The following is a 12,462-nucleotide window of genomic DNA, read 5'->3' on the forward strand; positions in this document are numbered from 1 at the left end:
TTGGCTGGATGATAGAGCTCAGGGGGTTGTACTCAGTGACACAGAGTCTATTGGAGGCTTTTAGCTAGCAGTGTTCCCCAGGGGTAAGTTCAGTCTTGTTTCACTTCTTCGTCAGTGACCTGTATGATGAAATAGAGTGCACCCTTAGCAAGTTTGCTGATGACACAAAGCTTGGAGGAGTGGCTGACACCCCAGAGGGCTGTGCTGCCATTCAGAGAGATCTCGATAGGCTGGAGAGTTGGGTTGAGAGGAACCTCATGAAGTTCAACAAAGGCAAGTGCAGGGTCTTTCGCATAGGGATGAATAACCCCATGCACCAGTGCAGGCTGAGGGCTGACCTACTGAAAAGCAGCTCTGCAGAGAAGGACCTGAGAGTCCTGGTGGAAAACAAGTTAACCATGAGCCAGCTCTGTGCCCTTGTGGCCAAGACAGCCAACGCTATCCTGGGGTGCATTCAAAAGAGTGTTGCCAGCAGGTCGAGGGAGGTGATCCTCCCCCTCTACTCAGCCCTGGTGAGGCCACACTTGGAGTATTATGTCCAGTTCTGGGCTCCCCAGTACAAGAGGGACATGAAACTACTGGAGTGAGTCTAGCAGAGGGCTATGAAGATGACTAAGGGACTGGAGCATCTGTAATACAAAGAGAGGCTGAGAGCTGGGCCTGTTTAGCTTGGAGAAAAGACTAAGAAGGCATCTTATCAAAGTATATAAATATCTGAAGGAAGGGTGTCGAGAGAATGGAGCCGGTCTCTTTTCAGTTGATCCCAGCAACAGGATGAGAGGCAACGGGCACAAACTGGAACACAGAAAGTTCCAGCTGAATGTGAGAAAATGCTTCTTTATGGTTCGGGTGAGAGAGTGCTGGAACAGGCTGCCCAGAGAGGTTGTGGAGCCTCCTTCTCTGGAGATATTCAAAACCCGCCTGGATGCCGTCCTCCGCAATGTGCTCTAAGTGATCCTGCTGGCAGGGGGTTGAACTAGATGATATCCAGAGTCCCTTCCAACCTCAGTTATTTTGTGATTCTGTGTGATCCTGTGATTCCTATGCACATTTATACAAGCGTACCACTCTCAGTGAACCTTGCTGACCACTGGATGAACTTAAGTCATTACCTGCACCAAAAAAGCCTTTTCATGGTTCTCAGCCAGTACATGTGGATGACACTGTCTACCTTGTCTTATCCTGAGATTACACAGTTTATCTGCATGTAACAGTCCCTTACCTAACAGCATAAATGATGAATGGATTTGTTTACCTCTACGGAAACCCGATAAATCTGTAAGGACCACAATGCCTCATGACAGATGGGATTTGCACAGTGTGCCATGATCAACATGAAGGGGCTTGTGTGATATTCACAGATTCACAGATTCACAGATTTCTCTAGGTTGGAAGAGACCTCAAGATCATCGAGTCCAACCTCTGACCTAACACTAAGTACTCCACTAAACCATATCCTTAAGCTCTACATCTAAACGTCTTTTAAAGACCTCCAGGGATGGTGACTCCACCACCTCCCTGGGCAGCCCGTTCCAATGCTTAATAACCCTTTCGGTAAAGAAGTACTTCCTAACATCCAACCTAAAACTCCCCTGTCGCAACTTTAGCCCATTCCCCCTCGTCCTGTCACTAGGCACGTGGGAGAATAGACCAACCCCCACCTCTCTACAGCCTCCTTTCAGGTAACTGTAGAGAGCGATGAGGTCGCCCCTGAGCCTCCTCTTCTCCAGGCTGAACAAGCCCAGCTCCCTCAGCCGCTCCTCGTAAGACTTGTTCTCCAGACCCCTCACAAGCTTGGTCGCCCTTCTCTGGACTCGCTCGAGCACGTCCATGTCCTTCCTGTAGCGAGGGGCCCAAAACTGAACACAGTACTCGAGGTGCGGCCTCACCAGAGCCGAGTACAGGGGCACAATCACTTCCCTCGACCTGCTGGCCACACTGCTTCTTATACAGGCCAGGATGCCGTTGGCCTTCTTGGCCACCTGAGCACACTGCTGGCTCATATTCAGCCGACTATCCACCAATACTCCCAGGTCCTTCTCGGCCAGGCAGCTTTCCAGCCACTCATCTCCCAGCCTGTAGCTCTGCTTGGGGTTGTTGCAGCCCAGGTGCAGGACCCGGCACTTGGCCTTGTTGAACTTCATGCAGTTGACCTCAGCCCATCGCTCCAGCCTATCCAGATCCTCCTGCAGAGCCTTCCTGCCCTCGAGCAGATCGACACACGCACTTAGCTTGGTGTCATCTGCAAACTTACTGAGGGTGCACTGGACGCCCTCATCCAGATCATCAATAAAGATATTAAAGAGGACCGGCCCCAGTACCGAGCCCTGGGGGACTCCACTAGTGACCGGCCTCCAACCAGATTTGACTCCATTCACCACAACTCTCTGGGCCCGGCCATCCAGCCAGTTTCTAACCCAGCGAAGCGTACGCCAGTCCAAGCCCCGAGCAGCCAGTTTCTTGAGGAGAATGTTGTGGGGAACGGTGTCAAAAGCCTTACTGAGGTCAAGGTAGACCACGTCCACAGCCTTTCCCTCATCCACCAAGCGCGTCACTTGGTCATAGAAGGAGATCAGGTTCGTCAAGCAGGACCTGCCTTTCATAAACCCATGCTGACTGGGCCTGATCGCCTGCTTGCCCTGCAAGTGCCGCGTGATGACCCTCAAGATAATCTGCTCCATGAGCTTCCCCGGCACTGAGGTCAAACTGACAGGCCTATAGTTCCCCGGGTCTGCCCTGCGGCCCTTCTTATAGATGGGCGTCACATTGGCTAGCCGCCAGTCAACCGGGACCTCCCCCGATAGCCAGGACTGCCGATAAATGATGGAAAGCGGCTCGGCCAGCTCCTCCGCCAGTTCTCTCAGTACCCTTGGGTGGATCCCGTCCGGCCCCATCGACTTGCGCACATCCAAGCTCCGTAGTAGGTCGCCAACCATTTCCTCAAGGATAGCGAAGGCCACATCCTGCTCCCCATCCCCTTCCACCAGCTCAGGGCACTGGGTGTCCGGAGAACAACCGGTATTGCCGCTAAAGACTGAGGCAAAGGCGGCATTAAGCACCTCAGCCTTTTCCTCATCCTTAGTAACTAGGTTTCCCCTCGCATCCAGTAAAGGATGGAGATTCTCCCTAGTCCTCCGTTTCGCGTTGATGTATTTGTAAAAGGATTTTTTGTTGTCTTTAACGGCAGTAGCCAGATTGAGCTCCAGATGAGCTTTGGCCTTTCTAATTTTCTCCCTGCACAGCCTCGCTACATCCTTGTAGTCCTCCTCAGTGGCCCGCCCTTTTTTCCAAAGATTATAAACCCTCTTTTTTCTGCTAAGCTCCAGCCGCAACTCTCTGTTGAGCCAGGCCGGTCTTCTTCCACGCCGGCTCATCTTTGGGCACGTGGGGACGGACCGCTCCTGTGCCATCACGATTTCCTTCTTGAGGAGCGCCCAGCCTTCCTGGACTCCTCTGCCCTTCAGAACCGCCTCCCAAGGGACTCGGCCAACCAGCGTCCTGAGCAGCTCAAAGTCAGCCCTCCGGAAGTCCAAGACAGCAGTTTTACTGGTCCCCTTCCTGGCCTCGCCAAGAATAGAGAACTCTACCATTTCGTGGTCACTCTGCCCCAGACAGCTTCCGACCACCACATCTCCCACCAGTCCTTCTCTGTTTGTGAAGAGAAGGTCTAGCGGGGCACCACCCCTGGTAGGTTCACTGACCAGCTGCGTCAGGAAGCTATCTCCCACGCTCTCCAGAAACCTCCTAGACTGCTTTCTCTGTGCCGTGAGAAATATTAAAACAGGCAGAGTTCCCATGACCAGCAGGGACATAAGATTGCTAAGATCTTTCTGATGCTACCATTAACATCAGCACGGACATAAGATTGTTATTACCTTTACCGCTATCACATTTTCTACTATACCTATGCTTTGAACAACAGTTAATTAACCTTGAGTGTCCATGCCTTTCTTCTTGAAATCCAAATTTATAAATATATAAATAGACCATATAAATTAACCTCAACATTGGTAGGACCTCCCTGTGGAAAAGGTCAGTATTAAATCACCCATTTTCTCTTAGTGAAACTAAAACCTTCTCCCCTTTAGACCTGATGCTTATTCTTTTCTGTGTAGACAAGCTGCCATATACTAATTCTGTGACTTTGCTATACAGCATAATGAGCATTACTAAGTAAAAAAAAAAAAAAAAAAAAAATCCATAAAGGAATAAAAGTCTGTATTTCCAGGCACTGCTAAAAAGACTTTAGATGACATCCTTTGTGATGTTCATAGAATAAATCAGATTGATCATTAGTTAATTGCCAAGAAGGCCTCAAGCAAGAATAGTATCAAAAAGACACCATAACCATGATAAGCTTCTATACGTAAATTAATAGGAAATAGAAATACATTTGAACAAGCTGTAGATTATCCATGGATTTTTGCTGTTTTATTTTTCCTAAAGCTGTAGAGAGTTTTGTGGCAGTTTCTGACTTTTATTCACAATGTTTTATTTCTAGTTTGTTTTTGATTACGTAGGAATTGATTACAACTCTAGCATACAGAGTAGAATGAAAATATCATTTCCATCACAGGAGAATTTGTGATGCCTATGCACTTGATCTCAAATTTTCACTTCTGTTCAAACTGCAAGACTTCAGGGTTTGGAAACTTGTGCCAACTAAAAATGTAGTTTTGTTTCATAAATCACTCTGCCCATTTCAGGAATCATTATAAATTATCTCAAATAAAATGGGGAGAGAATGTAGAGATTTGGATCACTGATCTTTTAAACACTTTAGCTGAGTATAGCTTTTTTCTTGGATCAATGACATTAAAGGCTGAACACAGTGGGCGACATGGAAAATGAAAATGAAATCCAAAACCTTACCTAGGAAACCAAATCAGATGAGTTAAAGTTTTTTTCTATATCAGGGGCTTAAATATATGGCTAAGTTATGAAATACTATTGGATCTGCAGTGCAGTTGCTGGCCATGGGTCTAAAAAGATCACTACAGATGTGATAAGTTAGAACCCCAGTTATCACTGGAGGATGATTTAGTTTGAGTCACTTTCCATTTTCCCATGACTGCAGTATGGGCAAATACAGTTACCACAGATCAGGAGGCATGTGGAATAAGTATCCCCAGGGCAACAGGTTCATTCCTAAGTGCCCAAAGAAGTCCTTACATAAAAAGGGCAAATCTGTTCTAACTGCATACACAGAGCAAAACCTTACAACTTCAGTGGTTAAAATAGGGGTTAGTGTTTTGATCCCTAGCTAAACCTACTGAGCCATGCATCTTGGAGGGAATGAGCGGGATTTTAATGTTTAATAAATGTGAATCCATTACCACCTGTTCAATCCTATTATCTTCAAGTGGCATGTTAAGGCCTCTCTATGTGATAATTTACTCTGGAACAGCCATATTTAAGCTGCTTTTCCTGATTAACTCCATGTGTAAAATTCTTGGTTTCTGGAATAAGAGATATAATTGGAAAAAGACATTTTCTGGAATCAGAGAATTGGCAGATGGATTTAATCAAGAGGAGTTAAGCCAGTTTAAATTTCCAGCCCACCTTATTCCAAATAAGTTTTCGTGCATATGGAATGATGAACCCTTAAGTCACGGTTGGAAGGCAAAGGATTTATAATGAATTTGGGTGAAAAACATGTTTCCTCTCTCATGAGAACAGTCAAGATTAACAGAATATTTCTGTCATACTATTTACTATAAACATTTTAATCTCACAAACCAGGGTCTGGCCAATTTGAACACTTTATTCTACAGAGTTGCATAGTTCATTTTGTATTAAAGAAAAAAACTCCTCTTTATTTTCATTATGTCTGTTAATATTTTTCTCTATTGGATTATTCCTTTTACCCATAAAAATAAAAAATAAAAAAATGAACATTTTCAACTAGAAAATATCAAAATATATTGCCGACACAGGAAATATGTTAAATGGCATACTCTGTAAAGGGAAATAAAAGCAGCAGAGCAAAAGAATTCTTTAAGAAAAAGAAAGTATCCTTATATCAAAGAAAAGGGAATTATAAAACTGCCATTAATTCATTACTTATATTTGAGTCCACCTTCAAAATAAGTAACTAGAAGGATGCTGGTGAAAAGACACTTTTTTTTTTTTCTCCAGTAATTTCCATAGTCATTTCCTTTGTTTAAAGCATAACAAACCCCTGATGACTCAGAGTACTAACATTTTTAATGGTTTTATGGAATTAGAAGTATATAAAATAGGCATAAATCATGAGAGGATTAGATCCCATATCTCTGATATTGATAGAACAGGGAAATTACAGGAAAACATCAACCAAAGTCATTGAAAAACTCTTGGGAGGAGCCTGACAAGTGTAACAAGTGCTATGATGAAAACAGAAATTTACGGAAATTATGTAGTATATGTAACTTCATCTCTACCTAAACAAGTGAAAACTCTGGACACCTGCTAATGCCTAGAAACTGAACCAAACCTTAGAAGAGCACAGTGCCGATTTCCTCTTTCTTATATAAAATAACAGCCATTTGTACAATTGTCGATTACATTGAATACAATTCTACATTAAATGGAATTTTAGAATACATTTTCAGGTATTACATGCATGCTCAATTCCATGTATAAAAACAGGTCAAATTCTAACATTTTGCACAGAGAAAGTTAACCATAGTCTACTAAAGGCAATTGCTAAATATTTCCTTCAAAAACACATTATCTCCTATCTGTCTGCTCCTCAAAATTCTAAGGGACCTGGGGGATTTCCTGCGCTTATCCAGCTTATCCAGGAATCTTAGCAAAGATGAAGAATCTTAGGAAAGTTTCTTATTTTTCCAGGCATTGCAGGACAGGTACATAATTTTCAGTTACAAGTAAAACTCACCTATTTGTCATTGGATAAATCAGCTATATTTAACCAGAATATCTGGCTGAATATGAAAGAGCACTCCAGCTGAATATGCGAGGGCACTTCTTTACTGTGAGGGTGACAGAGTACTGGAACAGGTTGCCCAGAGAGGTTGTGGAGTCTTCTTGGGAGATATTCAAAACCTGCCTGGATGCCATCCTGCGCAATGTGCTCTAGGTGATTCTTCTCAGCAGTGGTATTGATCTTCAGAGGTCCATTCTGACTTCGGCCATTCTGTGATTCTGTGATTCTGTGAGAATTTGTTTTCCCAAAGAGCTCCTGAGAATCTCAGAAAGGAAAGCCTTTCTTTGTGGAAATGTGCACAATAATGTCTTAATTTAAGTACCTCTTTTGAAGATAGAATTCAAATAGCCTGAAATTTAGCGCAGAAAAAAAGTTTGTTTGTTTTCACTCCATCTCTGCATTTCATATTGTTATACAGAGTACCTGCACAGCTAGGGAGCAATAGAATCTCACAATGTTACAACATTATGCAGTCAATATCATTATACTGCTTAATAATGCCGGCATCTGTCATGGCAATAGAAAAGAAAGCTCTGTATTTCTGTGCAATAGAACCATTATAGTACCCATTGGTTTCAGGGGATAACTATTCAGGACTTACACTGTTAAGGAACACTGCTTTGTTTTCTTTGTAACATAGATCACTTCAGCTTCAAAGACTAAAACTCACATTGGGTTTTATGTAGGTGTACTAGCCCACAAAATTTCACACTTATCTCTGAGATGGGGCTCCAGCTCTTGCTGTTCCTAGATTGGCGTTGGTTCCATAGGGAGCAGCAGAGATCCTCATTGACCAAAAACTATCACATTTCCCTCAGCAAATATTCCACCAACACAGAATGTAACTCACCAACCTTTATGCAGGTGCAGAAATATCAGTCTTACATAAAACTTTGCCTGTTGTACACTGTGTCCATTGAGCAATTTTAAATGTTGCATAAACATACACCCAATGGTATTAACTCTACAGTATAACCTTTGAAATAAATGAACAGGAAAGTAGTGGAAGAAAAAAATATCCAAAATTATGCTGCATATCTTTTCAAACAATTAAACTGCCATTGTAGAATGCAGCATACTAATTAAAGGTTTTGTGAAAGCCTAATTTTTCTCTTCCAAGGTTATACAAGGAAACAGTGAAAAACAATGTTGATCCAGGGCTTCCAAAAAAAACAATAAAAATAAGGCCAGTTATTAGTAAGGAGCCTGAGGCCATTACCAGCAGTTGGGTGCTATGCAGGTACTTTTCAATATTGTGCAATAGCACAAGTAAAAAGCATTATTTTTTCTTACATGTATGTGATTGCAGTGGTCTGATTATTCTTCTGAGAACAGAGGCAGAAAAGAGTGTTGGCTTTTTTTGTTGATTTTTTGTTTTCCGTGGCATGAAAAGGTTATTTTATTTTATTTTATACTAGAGAAAAACAGATTACCTTATATTTAATAATTACTCATTCAGATTATTTTAAAGGAAATAATGATTTCATATGTAGGTCCCACCATTTTACACACAAAGCCAATACAAAAATACAATGGGTCATTAGTCTCTGAAGGGTAAATACAGATTATTTTTGACAAGTTAGTAATTGTGTGCAATATAAGGCAACACCAAGCTGTTAATTTAATTTTACACAATTGTGAAAAGGTGAGATATCTTTTAAAAAAATGTATCAATATTAGAACATTTCCTTATAACCTACTGTTATTACCTTGCTTATTTTTAATCATATCTCCCAAAAGTAGTAACTATGTGTTGAAATAAAACTGTACAGTTTACAAGTATTCTCAGTGTGTAAATTATCATGAGGTGAGGATTTATTATTTTTTTTACATCACAAGGGCTATTGTTAATAAATAGGCAACTTGAACTTGTAATGTACCTGTTACTCAGTGTCCTGTAAAGTACACATAAAAGCAGACTGTTCCCTAGCTATTTTTTCAAAATACCTTTTTTAGGAAAATAAAGTCATATTTAAAGTTTAGTCCATCACATTATATCTATGAATAAAACTAAGTTTTGTGTTTAACAGGTTGTTGGTGATCCCCGACTATCATGATCCCAGATTATCATAATGACTGAAATGGAACACTCTCAAGAGCAAATAGTGTAAGTAGTGCATATAAATCCATAGATGCACACAACACCCGACAAATGCAACTGTATCAATGAGAATCCTGAAGAGCACTTTATCTGTTTTTCCAGCTATTAAGAAGCATTTGCCCAATTCAACATGCTAGATATTTCTATGAAAACCAAGAAGCTGGACAAAGAAATAACTTGTCTGTAGCTGAGTAAGAAGCACTGATTTTTTTTTTCATTTCGGCAAACAACCCAAAATGAAAATATCACCCCTCCCACTCAATTGTAGGAAGTCAACCACATTTATTTATAAATCTTTTGCCAAACAGAAACAAACCTTCACTTCACTGTCACTTCCCCTCATGATTAAACAAATCTAAACAAAGTGAAAAAGCCCATATTTCTCTATCTACAACAGTATGTTTCATTTCTGGTTTTCTGAGAAATTTAGAAAAAAAAATATAAATAAAATAAAACCATATTCACAAAGCTGACAGAACTTATTTTGAGAGAGAGAACTTATTTTACACTTTTTTTTTTTAATCAATTGCTTAAGAGTAATAGTACATAAATTCCTTTATTTTCCTCAGAGTGTTTGAACCCCAGTTCTCACTTCCCAAGAGGCCCAACAGATTAAAATACATTGGGAAAAACAACAGAGAAAGTGTCCTTAATCTCTCTTGTGTAGTCTGTTCTATCTTGTATAAATAATTTAATATTCATTATGATTACGAATGCAGGCAGGGCACTTCATCTTTCCAAAGAGCATCAGATGAGACTCATTCCCACTTTCTTATTCCATATTGCAGTGACTATTAAAGTACTTTATCTGAAAGGCAGAAGATTCAGAAGGGGAGGAATAGGAAAGTCTCTGGTTATAATATCTTATATAAGAAAATGATTGATTTAGGAGTTAAGAAAACATTGTTCAAGTCTTTATACTGACAGAAAAATAATTATAGCATATGTCACCTACAGGCCCCATAGAATTCTCTACCCTACACAAATCCATTCTTTATCTGAAGATAATGATTTCATAAATTAGAGGTTAAAACCAATTCATTTTAAAGAATACATTTATTTTAGGAAGTAACACAGGATCTATGACAAGTGGAAATGGGATGAAATCCAAAGTAAGTTATCCAAGAGTCATTGAATCAGATTAGCTTGATATCTGTAGCCTACAATATAACATGTGGGGAAATAACAATACACCTAATGTATCAGCCATGTGGTAAAAAAATATCTGATAAAGTACTTAAGGGAATTAACAAGTGGGAGAGCATGAGAGCTGGTGCAAAAATTGTGTGGTGGATAGTGGCTGAAAAACAACTGGCAACTGACAGATCTGAGAAGAATAATCAAGCTGGAATCAATTACGAATAGAGTTAGTCAAGGATCAGTCATGGATCTTGTTTAATATTTTCATTATGTTACATTTCACGTAGATAAAAACATAAAGGCTACCTGAAAAAAATTGTTAGTAACACAACATGAAGAAGACCAGAGTATGATACATAAGGAACTGAAGCAATATGGCCGTGGAGAGCTCTAATGCAAGCTGATAAATTTGAGGAAACAAAAGTACTGCTCTAAGCTGTGAGCTCATCAGTTGGAAGAGAAAGAAGAGTGATGTGGCTGGGTTAATTGTTGCCAATAATGTGACATGTCCATCAAATAGCAAATGTAATTCTCAGAAGTATGAGATGAGGTCCCCAGAGTACTGCAATCCATATGCAATAAGACAAAAAGATCTTATTTTGTTTAATTTAGTAAAATGAACTGAGATGTGATAAGATTGTTCTACATAAATACGAGTGTTTGGAAAAAAAAAAAAAAAACTATTTAAACAACAATTTGTTGTTTGTTTGTTAGGTCAAAATGTTGACCTAATAAAAATATTTCTATATGGGCCATAAATACATTTGGGTTGGAAATTAGAAGTTGTAATCTTCAGAGCCAGAAGATTCTGTAACAGCTTTCCAATAGGAATAACAAGGGCAGTAAACCAAGCTAGTTTTAAGATGAAGCATGTTTCAGAAATAAAAATGTTGTATATAAACATCTGTTTCAACTAATGCTTGCCAAAACACAGAGAAGTATCCAATAAAACTTTGCCTAGTACTCTTGCCAAATTGCCTTGTGAATTCCAGGAGAGCAGAGATTACTAGGGTCTATGACTCTGAGATGACTCCTCCATGACAACTACTTTGGAACTGCAGATTTTAGAAGCTTTAAGAGCTTCAGTTTTTGAGGATTTTCTGCTTTTCAAAATTCAAAAGCAACCTGGTAGTTCAGGAATTTCAATGTTGCATTTCAGATTTCCTTTTGTGGTGAGGTTTACACCGAGCTTTGGAAAAATTCTGGGTGACAGAAAAAAAAAAAAAAAAGAAAAAAGAAAAAAAAATAATTTTCTAACTATCGTTCAGGCTGAGAATCAAAATTCATTTTAATAACTGCAACTTAAGGGGGAGGAGAGGGAGAAAATCTAAAAGTTAGGTTTTAGGGAGCAATTTCGATTTGGCAACTAAGGAAAATCCTTACAGAGAGCAAGTAAAATATTTGGCCAAATTTTCTGTGCAACACAGAAATTGCATCAGTTGATAAGCCTACAAGAACTTTCAGGTAGTAAAAGACACAGACACCAAGCGAACCTTCACAATCTTTTCAGCAAAATCCATTACAGAACTAGCCATGCTCCCACAAGATGTCAGAAATACAGTTCTTACAGAAGAATCAGGTCCAAACACTTTGACAGTCTACAGCTCCTCTCAAAGAAAACCAATAGAATTTAGTTATACTGGAATTAGGTCTTCATTGACATAAGCACTGATGAGATTCAGATTTTTAACTATCTGAGAAAGCCTAGTTTTCCAGAGAACAGTGCAAGGTGTCTTTGTCAATCATAAAGTCAACATCCAAACAAGCTTAAATCAACAACCGACACTGTACCATTCAGACACAGTCCCTAGATGTGTTGGTGCAAAGTTGCCTCAGGAACAGCTTTAAGAGAGGGAAAGAAAGTACTTCCAAAATGTACATCCAGCTTAAGAGTATTCACTCAGAATAGCATGCCTTGTCCTTTGAAATATTGTGTTGGATGCAGATGAGTGTTTCTAACATATTTCCAAACCCTATGGGATATGTATATCAACATGAAAAGAACATCAAAATTAATTTTTCCTGCTCCAACCATGAGCTTCCTTCTTTTGACTGTCAGTGGAAATGTCTTTTCTAGATACATCTTTGGCTCCTCATATTGTCATTTTAGAAGTAATTTCTAACCGCTTAATTACCATAGGTGCACTATGGTCTTCTTTTTTTTGAAGAATATGGCACCAAATTACTCTGTCTGAAATTAAAAGCTAATGAAAAGTTCAAAGATAGTCTGTAGAGCCATAGCATACTATAGTCTTTATTTTCATAACATAGAAAGACATGGTTATACTTGTTC

At 39.9% G+C, this 12,462-nt stretch overlaps 1 long non-coding RNA gene across 1 annotated transcript in view; it reads left to right on the forward strand.

Annotated features, from left to right (window-relative positions):
- The window catches only part of LOC310895318, a 66,274-nt gene extending 53,918 nt beyond the window's left edge, over positions 1–12,356 (forward strand). The window contains exons 4-5 of the long non-coding RNA XR_014580611.1: positions 8,959–9,035; positions 9,132–12,356. This is a non-coding gene — a long non-coding RNA (uncharacterized lncRNA). The remainder of the gene's footprint in view (positions 1–8,958; positions 9,036–9,131) is intronic.
- The last annotated feature ends 106 nt before the right edge of the window (positions 12,357–12,462 follow it).

The sequence above is a fragment of the Anser anser genome, assembly GCF_964211835.1.
Source record: "Anser anser genome assembly, chromosome: 2".
NCBI lineage: Eukaryota > Metazoa > Chordata > Aves > Anseriformes > Anatidae > Anser > Anser anser.